Source organism: Myripristis murdjan, chromosome 2 (genome assembly GCF_902150065.1).
Source record: "Myripristis murdjan chromosome 2, fMyrMur1.1, whole genome shotgun sequence".
Lineage (NCBI taxonomy): Eukaryota > Metazoa > Chordata > Actinopteri > Holocentriformes > Holocentridae > Myripristis > Myripristis murdjan.
Window position 1 is genome coordinate 10,819,152 of NC_043981.1, and position 13,341 is coordinate 10,832,492.

Genomic DNA, 13,341 nt, shown 5'->3' on the forward strand with positions numbered 1-13,341 from the left:
CCTGTAGCCGGGTCGAATGTTGGTCCGTTCACGTTCACGCTGCAAACGAACCACATCAGTTTGCCTGTAACCATGTCCACAACCCAACTGTGATTGCTGGTTTCACACCTGCCCAAACAAACCGCACCGGGGGGCTAAACGCACTGGAGTTCGATTCAGTCAGACTAAACAAGGCCGCTGTGAAGGCTCCCTCAGAGTGCCATTGCAAGGCAATGGGTCTGAGGATGAAAGAGCCCACAGACATGGTCGGGTGGGATGAGGAGCAGAGCGGACAGGCAGAGGCTTCAGAGCTCTGACAGCTCCCCAGCTGAAAGGAAAGAGAGACGAAGGGAGGGTGATGGGAGAAAGAAAGGAGGAGGAGTAGAGGTGCCTCGGCGAGATCAAAGGTGCTCTCATCAAGGGCTTGTCTCTCCTTTCCTTTGACAGCGGCGACGTGGGGGGGGGGGGGGGGGGGGGGGGGGGGGGGGGGGGGGGTTAGGGTTGCAATGCAAAGTCAATGACAATGAGGACAGAGACACTGTGGAACTGTAGACATAACCAAAGAGAGTAGAATAATCCATTTACCTGTGGCTGAATTTGTGTGCACCCGTACACGTCGTCTGTGGGCTCAGCTAGCCTCAGCTACACTAATCTCCCCATAATTAATTTTCTATGCAATCTCTTTAAAAGGCTTATGCATTTGTAATGTAACAGAAGTAGGTGTACAGACACTCAGCCCTTGGTCAAAAGCAATTTCTCCTCATTGTGTGGTGCATTCATTTAGCCTAGTCATTAATGACCCATTCCAGTGACTCACCATATTTTCCATCTTGCTCCCCCCTAACCCCGCCCCATCCATCCTCCACCTCTTCAGACCCCCCCCGCACCTCCCCGTCTGCCCTTTTTGAAGATGCCCTATGAGGTGCACTCACCTGCTGGAAAGCAAGCCAGTGCAGCTCACCTACGTGGCACGGAAAAGATGACACACTTTCATGTTTAACAATGCCTGGAGAGCAGCTCGTGTAATGCGATCATTCTGAGTGAAGAGGTTGGGGGGGGGTCAAGGCCAACGTGACCTATTTCCCCCCTCTTGAGTGCAGACGCTCTCAGTGCAGAAGAGAGAAGAGAGGCGAGAGGAGGAAGACATGCGCAGGAGTGGAAGAAGAGGAGAATAGGTGTAGTCTGGTGCGTGTTTGTTTTAATGCATAAAATATCTTATTCCCTCGATTTATCATGCATCAGCAGCTTGAAAAATTGACGGAGACTGAAGAAGGCTGGCTGAAATTACGACGGCTGAATGGGAGATGTACATGCAAGAGTAAAGTGCATGTATTATAAATGCTGTATACAACGAATTCATGCCCATATAAAGTCCCTATATTTGGTTTGTCCCTTGTGTAAATCTCTGTTCTTTGACTTCAACCGGGGATATGTGGAGAGACTCGGAGAGAGAGAGAGAGAGAGACATGTTCCACCAACCCTACATTTTCCACTCCTTTGCACAGATCTATAAGGCTATTTAGCATCTGAATACCAAAGAGTCGCCAACACTACTTGCACCGGACCTTGTGAAGGAGAATGTATGTGCAAAAAGGCAGCCTTGATGGGGAACGGTTCCTTTGAGCATTCATGTGAGCGACAACCGTGCCAGTACATGTACAGTATAATGAAATCTGTCAGAGTGAAGCGTCCGGGCAGCACTTCTTTTGTCAACGCTACCCTGAGATGGAGAAATGGGGAAAATGCCTTAGAGAAGCTCGAGATTTTACATATGAGGGAAATGGCCAGCACATATAGCAGAAGTGGGGATGCCAAAGGAAATGTAACTAAATAACTAAAGGAATAACTAATAAAAATGGGAGGTAACTTGAGGTCACAAACTAATTTATTCCTTTTTGAAGTGCCATGAATTAATGTGTGATTATCTTGTAGTTCAATGACGGTTAGGACAAAAAAAGAAGCTGGCAGTGCTTAGGTTTACATTCACAGATTATTACTTTGGCAAGGACGCGCTTCAGCTGCATATACAACAGAATCTCAACTTGAATTGAAACCATTGAGCCAGCAGAACACAATATGACCTTGAATTGCATATCCCATAACACGCCGTGGCCGTTGAATAACAGTCGAGGTTGCGCGCAAAGCTCGATATTGCGAGAGAAGCACCTGAGAAATGAAATGAAATGAAGGAAACGAGCGAAAATTTAACATCAGCATTTTCCATTAACGTTATCTGTCCGCTGAGACGTCCTCAACAATGCTAACAACAGTTGACAGGAACTCTTAAGGATGCTTTCAAGCTGAAAGTTAATTACCTTATTCCCCCTGGTAGTTAGCTCCGGATCTGACAGTATCTATTTCAACCTTTCAGACCACGCAACAACACACTTTGAATTCCGAGCAAACCCCCCTGGTTACCCACACTGATCTGTAATTGGGATCGGAGGGCGTCGGAGCATCAATGGGAGGTTCAGACGAGCGGCGTTGGCTGACAGATGTGTCTATTGGCCTTGAGATCATTAGCAGAGAGCGGGGAAACAGTGATCCATGAGCACCTCGGTGATATCATCGCGGCTTTTTTCCCCCGATTGAGCGGAAGTCATCGCTCATAGGCGCGTATGAGCGGCATTCATTCATTTTGGCACTTCATATTCTTCTGATGGACGGCCATTTATGGCGGCGAGGCATTTCCTCTGTAATCACCTTGGCACCAGTGAGATGGATTGAAATTTGATCGGCAACTCATTACAAAAGGTCAGAAGACGCCTGCATGGTAACAGTGGATTTGTGCATTCAGCTAAAGCCTTAATCTCTATAGAAAAGTCTTCAATAATGCATTTAACCCCACCAGCCAAGAATGATGATGCCCCCATTTATGCAATATTTGCACTAAAAAATGTATATTTGCCTGATCTCTTTTTTAAATTAAAAATGGACAGAGCAATCAAACCAGGCTTACAGCACTGATCTGAGCTTGTCAGTCTAATTTGTCTTTGAAGGTCATGAAAAGCACTGGCCTAAAGCAATTTGAAAGCGCAGAATGAGACGTATACCATGAGCAGGCCTAAATATGAAGACATATTGCGCTGAGCAGGGTTTCTGCTATCCATTACATCGCGGTGGGCAGCCACTAAAAAGACATCACTCACACACAAAGTGAGGAAACGGGCAAAGATGGCAGTCCAAACAACCAAAATTCCCCTTTAGAGTTTAGATGCTACACTTTTATCAAGATAAATAGCCCAAATAAGATTAGTTTTAACAATGCAAACTGTATTAACACCAAAAGCTGGGACCAAAGCAAGAATGTAAATGGAGCCTCAGCGAAAAAAAATACCTTCAAATCATCACTTTCACAACATACAATACAATAAATACATAAGCACTCGCAGGAAAACAATACAAAGAGTTTATATCTGGGGAGGAAAAACAAGCTCATCACTCTTCTCAGCATTAAAAATGATTTCCACAACTTCTTTTTCCCAAAGGGAAGAGAGATATAAACTCTAATGGCTGCTGGCAGCAGAAAAAAATAAAGGTGCATTTGTTTACCTTTTATTATTCCTCATTGTTGAATAATTAAGAGCTATTGTTATTTTTTGGCCACCCACTGTAATGATAGCAATAATTCATATTATGCTGATTAGCACAGTGACAGGGGGGCGTAATGCATTCCAAATGGCACTTTTTTCCCCGGCATCAGATAAATTATGTTAATGGTGAACAGTGGCATATTTTCACAATGAGGTAAATGCATGAGAAAAATGCCTGAATTAGCTTCTATAGTAACGCAGATTGCCCCCACAGAATTCAGATGATTCTGCCAAGGCCACCAAAGCATGTCTGTAATACACTAATAAGTATTTCTCTGCATCTGTGTAGTAAGCCAATTTGCAAGGTGATTGCTCATCAGCTACCTTCCCAGACTGTGCGTGTGTGTGGGGGCTTACAAGTGTGTATACGCACTCGAGTCTGCGTATGCGTGTGTATATGTGAGTGTGTGTGTGTGTATGTGTGTGTGTATGTGTGCATAATCACCTCCCTCTCTCGCAGTAATTTTGGTACGTGAGCTGCTTGTTAATGGCGGTGTGTGTGATTGCAACAGAGCCGGGCTGACAGCTCCGCGTATCAAAGCCTCTATCAGGTAACTGACTTCATGCCAAGGCCGAGACATGTACCTCCCCCTCGCCCCCCGTCCCGTGTCAGTCAAGTCCGAGGCCAGGAAGTTCTCCCCAATTACCCAAAACGCACTGCTCTCTGCCTGTTGTCAGGAGCGGTGACAGGGCTCCAGCCTCACTTTGACGTGGTGTTTCCTCTCTCTCTCTCTCCCTCTCTCTCTCTCTCTGTCGAAGACCTAGTCACACAGTAATGGTCTCTGCTTTGTTCCTCTCTTCTTCTCCTACTTGTGCTTGTCGTTTTGGAGCACCTTCACCAAACAGACACTGCCCTCCGCCCGCGCCGCAGGTTATCATCGTAACCACGCACTTGCATTTGGGGCGTATATTTAGCCCAATTTTTGCCATGTTTTCCTTTTGGAGTCTCTAATTAGACATTCCATTTATCGAATGCATCGCTGTCCTCAAGGTAAATGAAAACTTAAAAAAATGTATAATTTGAGATTCAGTTTGTGTAGCAGTGGCATCGGCCGCGGAAGCTTATTAATCAACTGAAAAACTCAATTTGATAGAGAATTTCATTTGACCTTTTCTGGGCGTAAGTGGGTCTTGAATGATAAGTTCTCATGAAAGAGCATACATCAATAGATCCTCCACCTTCTCCGACTGTTTGTTGCCATGGTTAGGAGATAGCGGAGGTGACTGCAGAATACTGATTACCCATCGGCTGATTAAACTTCAAACTTCCCTCATGCTCTGCGTCAAGATGAATTTGAGTCGAGGCTTTGTGCGGTTTAGATGAGCCCATCTGTTACTCGAACAATCTCGCACCTCTCAGGATGCTGCTTCATTGTTTCGACTTTTTATTTAAATATATGTATATAGATTTTTTTTTTAGACAGAACTGATTGAACTTTAAAAAAGGCAGAGATAAATGAAGCATTTATTCATGTTGTAGAAATACATTTGCAAAGTTTACAGTCAAGTGGCTGATATGATGATGTATTTATGTGGAAAATAAAAGTAGAAATTGTCTTTTTTTCATTAGAATCACAAAAAAAAAATGATAAATGCTGGTCTTTAAAGCCCTACAGCTGTGTGCCTCCACCATTTTTTTTCCTACCACTTCCACAGCGCCTTGTAATCGGCTATTTCCTTTTCCAATAGTCTTTCTTACTTGAAGTCCCATATCAGTTTTCCTGACCTGTGTCTTGTCATTTTTTTTTTTTTTTCCAGAGCCGGTATGAAGAGCCCATATTGCCTTGGAGGAGAGCCAGCTGTGTGAGGAGGTACTGTATGCTACACTGACCTCAGCTTCCTGTCCGTTTGTCAAATCGCTGCTCACTCAGGGATATAGCCTATTTCTGGTTTTAAAAAAAGCCCCTCCATAATAGGCAGAGACAGTGGTTATTTTACAGTTGGCTTTCTGCTGGAAAAGTCCGGGAGAGATTGAGAAATAAAACAGAAGTCTTGAGCAGAGGCTATTGTTGCCTCTGTGGTTCGTTGCTTTGAACTTTCTGTTTGATGAAGCAAAGGCGTTATCACCCTCACGCACACGCTCCTGCCTTCTCTTTGTTATTTGCAGAAATTATTGGATAGGAAATGCACTGTATAGGGCATCTCGGTAGCTCATGTTATCCCCTCTTTCTCTCGGCTTTCTGTCTTTTCTCACCATCCACAGTCACAAAGCAATAGGAAAGCATGCACTTTAACTCTCTTTTTCTATGTGATTTGAAACAGACATCATGAAAGATACTGTTGAGGACATTTTTTTTTCCAGCCTGGGCCTTGTACTGTTTACATAACTGCTTATTTCGGTGGTCATTGTTGTGATGCTGTTATGCTGCGTCTCCAGGAAATCAGGCTGATCTCATTAAATTTTGTAAAACGAGTATGATGTCTTCAAATGCAAATAAGCCGCCCTGTGAAAAGGGAGAGAAATGCGTTTTCCCCATGATGAAAAGAGCATGTGAAACAGAGGCGACTACATAGACTGCCGGTAGGAGTGACATTGAAGCGGCACGATGGAACATGACAGTATAGATGGCTGGGTGATGGATGGCTCGGTGCATTTGCCTTCAGCTCCGGTGACCTGGGTTCAGTTTGCAGCTCACGTGAGGAATTTTTATACCACGAGTGACTTTTGCTCTTATTTAACCCTCAGAAAAGCCTTAACTAACCTGTTTCAGTTGCCGAAACCAGATAAACAAATAGTTAAACATAAACATAGAGCTCATATCCTGCTGCATAATCATTTTGACATTGTGCTTTTCAATTTCCTGCTAATGGAGGTTGAGTTTCTGCAGGTGGCGCTCTATTCTTCCACTTTAGCTACGTTGACCATCACTGCTGATGCTTAATACCCAGTTCTTCTTCCTCTGTTTAGTCCAAGCTGCCTCTAGTGATGTAAAATGCATGGAAAATGTGACTCGGAGGATTTTTCTCAACAAAGTTTGGAACAGCAGCTATAAAAGCTTTCATGAGCTGGCTACAGTTCGAATTACTATTGTGCTACTGTGAAATAAAGAAGTCTCTGACCTTTTTCATATATGAAAAGGTTACAGATTACTAGTTAACGAGTTGCTTGTGTGTATGACAATCCGTAATATTGGATATGCCATTATTAGCAGTGATGCTGAGGCATGTAAATGTTAAATATCTTTTACTGTTAGCTCTGGTGGTGTGTTAAAGTCCATGTTTCATGCTAAAACTGACAATATTCTTTGAAATTTCTTTTGCACTAGGCAAAATTGACAAGGTAGCAAAAAAAAAATGGAATAAGTCTGAAATTTGATGGTAGAGTCTGGGTGGTTCTCATCATCAGCCAGTTTCACTGATGAATTCTGTGCTTATTCCATGTTTTGCATCATTTTCTTCCACCCTTGGCAATTTTGCGCAGTGTACCTTTAATTAAGCCATAGAGACATGTGTATTTGGGCTGTGAGGATACATACAGGCATTTTATCCCGTAGCTAAAATACCATGTGCACATTAATGCAGCGATCACTGACTGAAAGCAGAGCTGTCAGTCTCGCCGCACTTTATTCCCTATATCTCTGTGCTTTTTCAACTCAGCCGTGTGCCTTGCCAAAGTCTGTGGCTGCCCGCTGAGACACAGACAGTTAGCATACATATGTCAGCTGCTCCTTGCAAACTGGAGTTCAAATCCCTTTCATATGCCGCCTTCCTTAGAGCCAGGCGCTCTCTGGAAAGGTCACATCTCACGCTGGGTAGTAAATGCAACTTGCTGGCTTTCGCTACCCTTTTAATTAGAGGTACCACACTGTTCGCAGCCAATGCCGAGCACCAGTGACTGCTGCTTACACTCACCTAATCACCACTCAGCATTAACATTTTGCCAAATTAATAAGTGAATCATACGACTAATCTGCATGTAATTCACTTTTTCTTGTGTTTCAACATGATGTCATTTGTGGTTGTTGCAATTTCGCAGCCAGACAGATTGCGTCCCAGACAATTACGGCATTCAAAGTGCGAAGGACAAGTAAACACTACTGATATTACTCTTACTAAATCCATCAGTGATGACAGAAGAAGTGCTGTTCAGTAATGGCACCCCTAGAAGTGGTAGCCTTTTTAAAATACGAGAGTGAGGCAGTGAGGATGAAAACACATCTGGTGCCAGCGGATGATGGTTATCTCTCACGGTGTTGCTGTGTCTCGTCCTCTGGCTGCCAGCACTCTGTCACAAGGAGGGTGGAAAAAAAACAAAAAAAAAAAAAAAAACCCAAATTGTGTTTCAAAGCTGTGTCTAATCATGCACCACAAAGGCGTGATTGAAGTCTCCGCACCAAACATGTAGCACATCCTAACACGAATGTAAAAATCCGAATGCATGAGTGATTCATGCATAACCTCGTGGTGAAAGGTTTAGTGAAAGCTGCATTTGTAACACCAAAAAAAGAAGCATGAAAAAATCAGCTGATGGGCCTTGGGGAGAAACAGTGTGCATCTGGGAGGCAATCCAGCCTCCTTTGAACTACTTCCCTCCCTCCCCGGATCTGGACTGAGGGAGTTACAGTGAATTCAGAATGAAGATGTACAAACATTTAAAAGGAAGTCCATTTACCACACTTTATCCAGCGCTTTCATTTATAATACCCACTCCGAGCAAGGCCCTCCCTTTAAATATTCACTAAACCCTTGAGATAATTTGTCTGACAAGCCTGAGGATTCGATTTAATTTCTTTTTTTTCTCTTTCTGGTTGGTGGAATTGAAGCCATACAAAGCCGCTATAATGAATTATAGTTATTACAGTTTATTATAGGGAGTTTTAGCAAAGCACCCTTCTGATGCAGAGTCAGATGTAAGTGTGTAATGTGCTAACCTAATTGAACTTTCTTTATGGGTCTGAGTTTCACCGGGCAAAAATATGAGCGCCAAGGCTTGTTCATATCTTAACAAGCGTGCATGAATCATATATAAACCATACAGCGCTCAGAGGGTTTATTTCGAGATTTTGGACTGATTTTTAGCACGAACCTTGCTTTTTGTTGACACCCTTACCAAATTGTAAATATTGGATTTGATTTCGCCATAATGTCGGGATGAAATTGTAATGAATTTCAATAATGGATGAATTCATTTCTTAGCCAGCTTAGGCATTAGTCTAGCACCGCAGTGACGGGCTAATTGAACGGGACACGGTGGGGATCCAGCTGCAGGCTATATTTGCATAGCTTCATCATAATTTATCAATGACACGTCAGCAGGCGCTTTATCATGTCTCAGGACCAATTTCTCCATCTTTCAACCCTATGAATACATTATAGCACCGACCCATACATCTTCCCGCGCTGTCCTTGTGCTGAGTGGTCGCTCTGAACAAGTGCGAAAGCAGGGCACAGTTTGTCACGCACAGTTTCCCTTCCCGTGCTCTGCGTTCAGCACGACTGCAGCCGGCCGCCGTGAGTTATCGGCGCCGGCCCGGCCAATTGCATTGAGTTATTTGATCGCGCTCGGTGAGATATTGGGGGAGTACAATGCTTAATGGAGTCATGAAGGAGCCTGACTCCACCCCCCACTCCTGTACCACCACCATCACCGCTCACACCCCACCCCCTTCCGCGCAGTGTAACTCATTAGTCGATTTTGCTGATCAATCAGAGCTGAATTATTACGGGTCATTAAGAACGTAAACCCTAAATGTCGTCCTCTGGGGGAAATCCATTTCGGCACAGTGGGAGGCGAATGGCTGAGCAGGAAAGGGCAAAAAAATATCCTCAAAGTGGGTACAGTTTATCACGAGTCCCGTAAAACTAGCCTATATCTTCAGATGTACGAAGACAATCACAACAATGGCAGTTGTGTTTGTTCCATTAAATGAGCCGTATTCAAATCGCAGGCAGATTTACAGACAGAAAGACAACACACGCCTGCACTGAGCAATTTCGGCGCAATGATAATACTATTAAGCTTTTATGATACAACTGACCCCCTCACTGACTGGCATTGTTTGGCATTATCCCATTCCAGAGGGTGCGTTTGTGATTATAGCACGGCAACAACAATACGGCCACTTAGACTGTCTTCAGATCAATGGAGTGAGTCTTTTTATAAGCTTTCCAAACATCACAGCAGGAAAGGGCAATCTCGGAAGATTATACTTGTGTCAGATTAAATGATACCGTGCTGGGATTTCAATTGGTGACCAGCGAGCGGTTCCCAGTTTGAACAATAACAACTAACTGCTTTCAAAAAGGAAACAGGATGCTGCAGGCAAAAATGTTAACAGATTCTCAGTGGCCCCGCAGCTCTCGGTGTATTAGCTGACGTATTGTGTGATGCATGATGCCATGTGAGGTTAAGAGGTGATTCATTTAAACCTAGGTTTATTTATCTTGGCTCTGACACGCTTCACACCAGCTGCCCCGCAGGACTTAACCTGACTTGGCCTTTTCTGCTGATGAACAGATTTTAAATCATATCTGGACCAGGCTGGAGATCACTCCGGGGTCAAATAGTAAAGCAAATTGTTCTTAGTGTTTGCGATCGCCTGCTTGATGGGTCGAGTTGGCTCCATCGGGACAGTTCAGAGAGCGTCAGCAAAACCTGCAGTCACAGAGAACAAGAGGGAAAATAAATTGATTTTTTTAGAAAGTAAACTGAATTTTACCCCTTTGTTTATCAAATTGACACTTTCCCTTCAATAGCTACATTTACATGCACATTAAAAATACAGTTGTAATGTAATTAAGGCAATAATGCAGATGCTAACACCATACCTTGATTATATTAAAGGAATTATGTTTGTAGTGGAAGAATAATGGCAGTAATATATGCATAGTGCTGTTATTTTATTTGGACAGACGTTAAAGGAATAATTCACCACTGGAAAGACGGTCTTTTCATAAAGCTGGGCTGTCCACACAGTAGTTTGTTTTTACTTGTGTTGCAAGAGATCAATATTATGTAGGTTTTCCATGGGCATGGGGATATGATGGCGATTTTTACATCAGAGCCAGAAAGCCTTAAAACCTTTAACACTTTTTTTCCTTCAAATTAGAATAGAATTCAGAATAAAATCTCTGACTTTGAACCACCAATCAATTTTATATATATATATATATATATATATATATATATATATATATATATATATATATATATATATATAAAACTGTAAAAAATATACAGCATTATTAAGTATTGTAATTGATTAGTGGTTTGAAAACGCTTGGGTATGCGGTATGCGTGTATAATGATGGCAAAGCTGAGGAGGCATCTGTTGGAAAACACTGAAAAAGCTAAACTTGCAACTCGAACACACTGATACTCTCTCACTTCACTTCCACTTAATGAAATGTAATTAAAACATTTCTGGCAAGAGAACATTCCCACAAGTCTTTCTGGATATTGGAAATAAGTACTTTATTTATGTAAATGGGATTATAACGGCAAATTATGGAACCATGTGAGCAGCCTAATTTGACTATTGCCTTATTTGCAGAATTGTGCACATATAAGCACTGACTATGTCAACACTGTGCACACATTGCATTGTTGTCTCTCACTCTGAGCAGGCTTAAAGACTGTACTACGATGATGCTACTGTGAGATTTGATTTCAGTGTACTAGTGACACAATTTGATCAATTTCTCCCACCGGCCTGCACTTAACCTCGGAGTACGGAGGCTATATCTCCTCATAACTCAGTTTTTTATTGCTGTAGCTTTTAACCCTTTACCTCAAGCCGAGGCTGTGAATTGAGGTGAGCGAGCTGCCAGAATCCCCCTGGGGTCAGACCGAGGTCCCTCCCCATTTCGAAGGTTAATGCCTGCGAGATGGAAAACAGCAAATAGCTTTCACAACAGCTGCGCGGCCGCCCTTTGACCCCTTGCATAGCGCAGCGCTTTGAGGAGCCGCGCCGTATCTGAGGAGCGTTTTTTTAGCTGTTGTTTTTTGGTTTTGTTTTTTTGCGGCAGCGGCAATAAATATCCTCTTGAGCGGAGCACTTTGCCAGTCCTTGCCAGTCAAAGCATCTCTTGACGAATGAAGGTGTCAGTTAATGTGAAGGTCGCGGGTGCTGCTGCTTTTTGTTTTGAAATCAGCAAAGCGAAGCACCCTCTTGAAGATATGTCTCGCTCTGCTATTAATTTAAAGTTTTCGGCTGACACATCCTCGCGCAAAGTTTGTAAGCAGCCAGTCATCAACTTTAGCTGTAAATGTCACCCACTTCCTGCTGCTTGGATCATATTTCAATTGATTGAGCGAACGAATGAATTAATGACTCTGTATTTGCCTGGTGAGAGCGGCATAGGTAACAGTGCAACACCAAAATACATCAATGCAACGGCGCGAGGACATCACCACAAGGCAGGAAGCACAGCGTCACATCACGTAATTTGACAGGACACAGACGCAGCACTGCAAGAACCAAAAGTCTGATGGAAATGAGGATGAATGATCTGGTTGTTCTGGTTGTTCAATAAAGTGGAACCTCCATCCTGATGAAAGCAGCTGGTATTGGCTTTTAAGTGGATGTGCAAGATCCGAGATGTCAATACTGGTAGTTTAGTGTATTGGATGCCACAGATCTTACTTGAGATGTTAGTGATTTTACTTGCCTTGTTTGGTTGTCTGCTGTTGTTGTTATTGTTGTTGTTGTGTTGTTTCTGGCCCTCTGAACCAAGGCAGAAATCCAAAATAACATTTTCTGTAAAAGTGCAGCATTGAACTGTTGGCAGTGAATTTGCATCATTTCCGGTGCTGGGTTGCCTCTTCAGCCTGTGTGTGTGTGTGTGTGTGTGTGTGTGTGTGTGTGTGGTCTGTGTGTTGTTACTCCAGGTGAGCTTTCAGATAACAGCAAAATGTTTTTGGTTGTGAGTTTGAGCCGGTGCCAGCAGACTCTTCCTGTTCCTGAAGCGAATTACCCTCCCCATTTATTATTTATTACTTATTTATTTATTTGTGCTCAGCATTAACTTGTTGGTTTTGCTCCGGTAAATAATTTAACTTCAGTCATGTCGTTGTCTTTGTTTCACTGGAAGGTTTTGCGGATTTATAGACTCCAGTGTAACAAATGCGCAAATTAAACTGGAAAAAAAAAAAAAAACAATAGAATAGAATAGATTTTTTTTGTTGTTGATGGATTGTTGAAAAGCATCATTTCCAAATAAAGTGTTGAATACACATTCAATGGGCAACCGATGCTGGAGGTTTACTGGGAGGGAGGGAACTTGGTAATGGAAATGTCACCGGGTGAAACATGTGTGCAGCTGCCGCTTGTTCGGCGCCGCCGCCGACGCGTTCTCTCCTCGCCGCGCGCTGGAAATCGACTTTGCTCGCTCCGTCTTTGACCATTTACCCTCGTCCTCTGCCTTACACTCCTTTACACTTGCTTGGAGGTGTCTCTGCTCTCTTCCAGCCTATCTCTTTGAAAAAGCGGGCGTTTGATGTTCGAAACGAGCCGAGCAGTGCGCGCCGCGAGGATTTCGCTTTCTCCTTACCCAAATCCTTTAGTCTTTTGTGTATTCAGTGAGCGATTGCATACTTTTAACCATGCATGACTTTGATAAAGCTAAACTCTGTGTAGTTGAATAGGCCCTCCCTCTACACACTGACAACACACTTCATAAGGGGCTTTCATGTGCTGCAGTGCCTTTGCTTTGACTTACTTCAGTGTGGGTGCTTGGACTTTTGCACAATAGTATTTTGATGCCGCATAAAATTAGAATGGGGTCGCCCTCTCTCAACTAGGTCATTTATCATTTCTTTCTTTTTTTT

The 13,341-nt window shown here is 43.2% G+C and overlaps 1 protein-coding gene across 2 annotated transcripts in view; it reads left to right on the top strand.

Annotated features, from left to right (window-relative positions):
• Positions 1-13,341, top strand: part of LOC115370038 (beta-1,3-galactosyltransferase 1-like) — a 93,140-nt gene that overhangs the window by 32,402 nt on the left and 47,397 nt on the right. The window contains exon 2 of one of the 2 annotated variants that reach the window (XM_030066842.1): positions 5,331-5,383. The gene's annotated coding sequence lies outside the window, so the exon portion shown is untranslated. Of the gene's footprint in view, positions 1-5,311; positions 5,384-13,341 lie in introns of those variants that run through there. The other variant, XM_030066860.1, reaches the window with a different exon arrangement.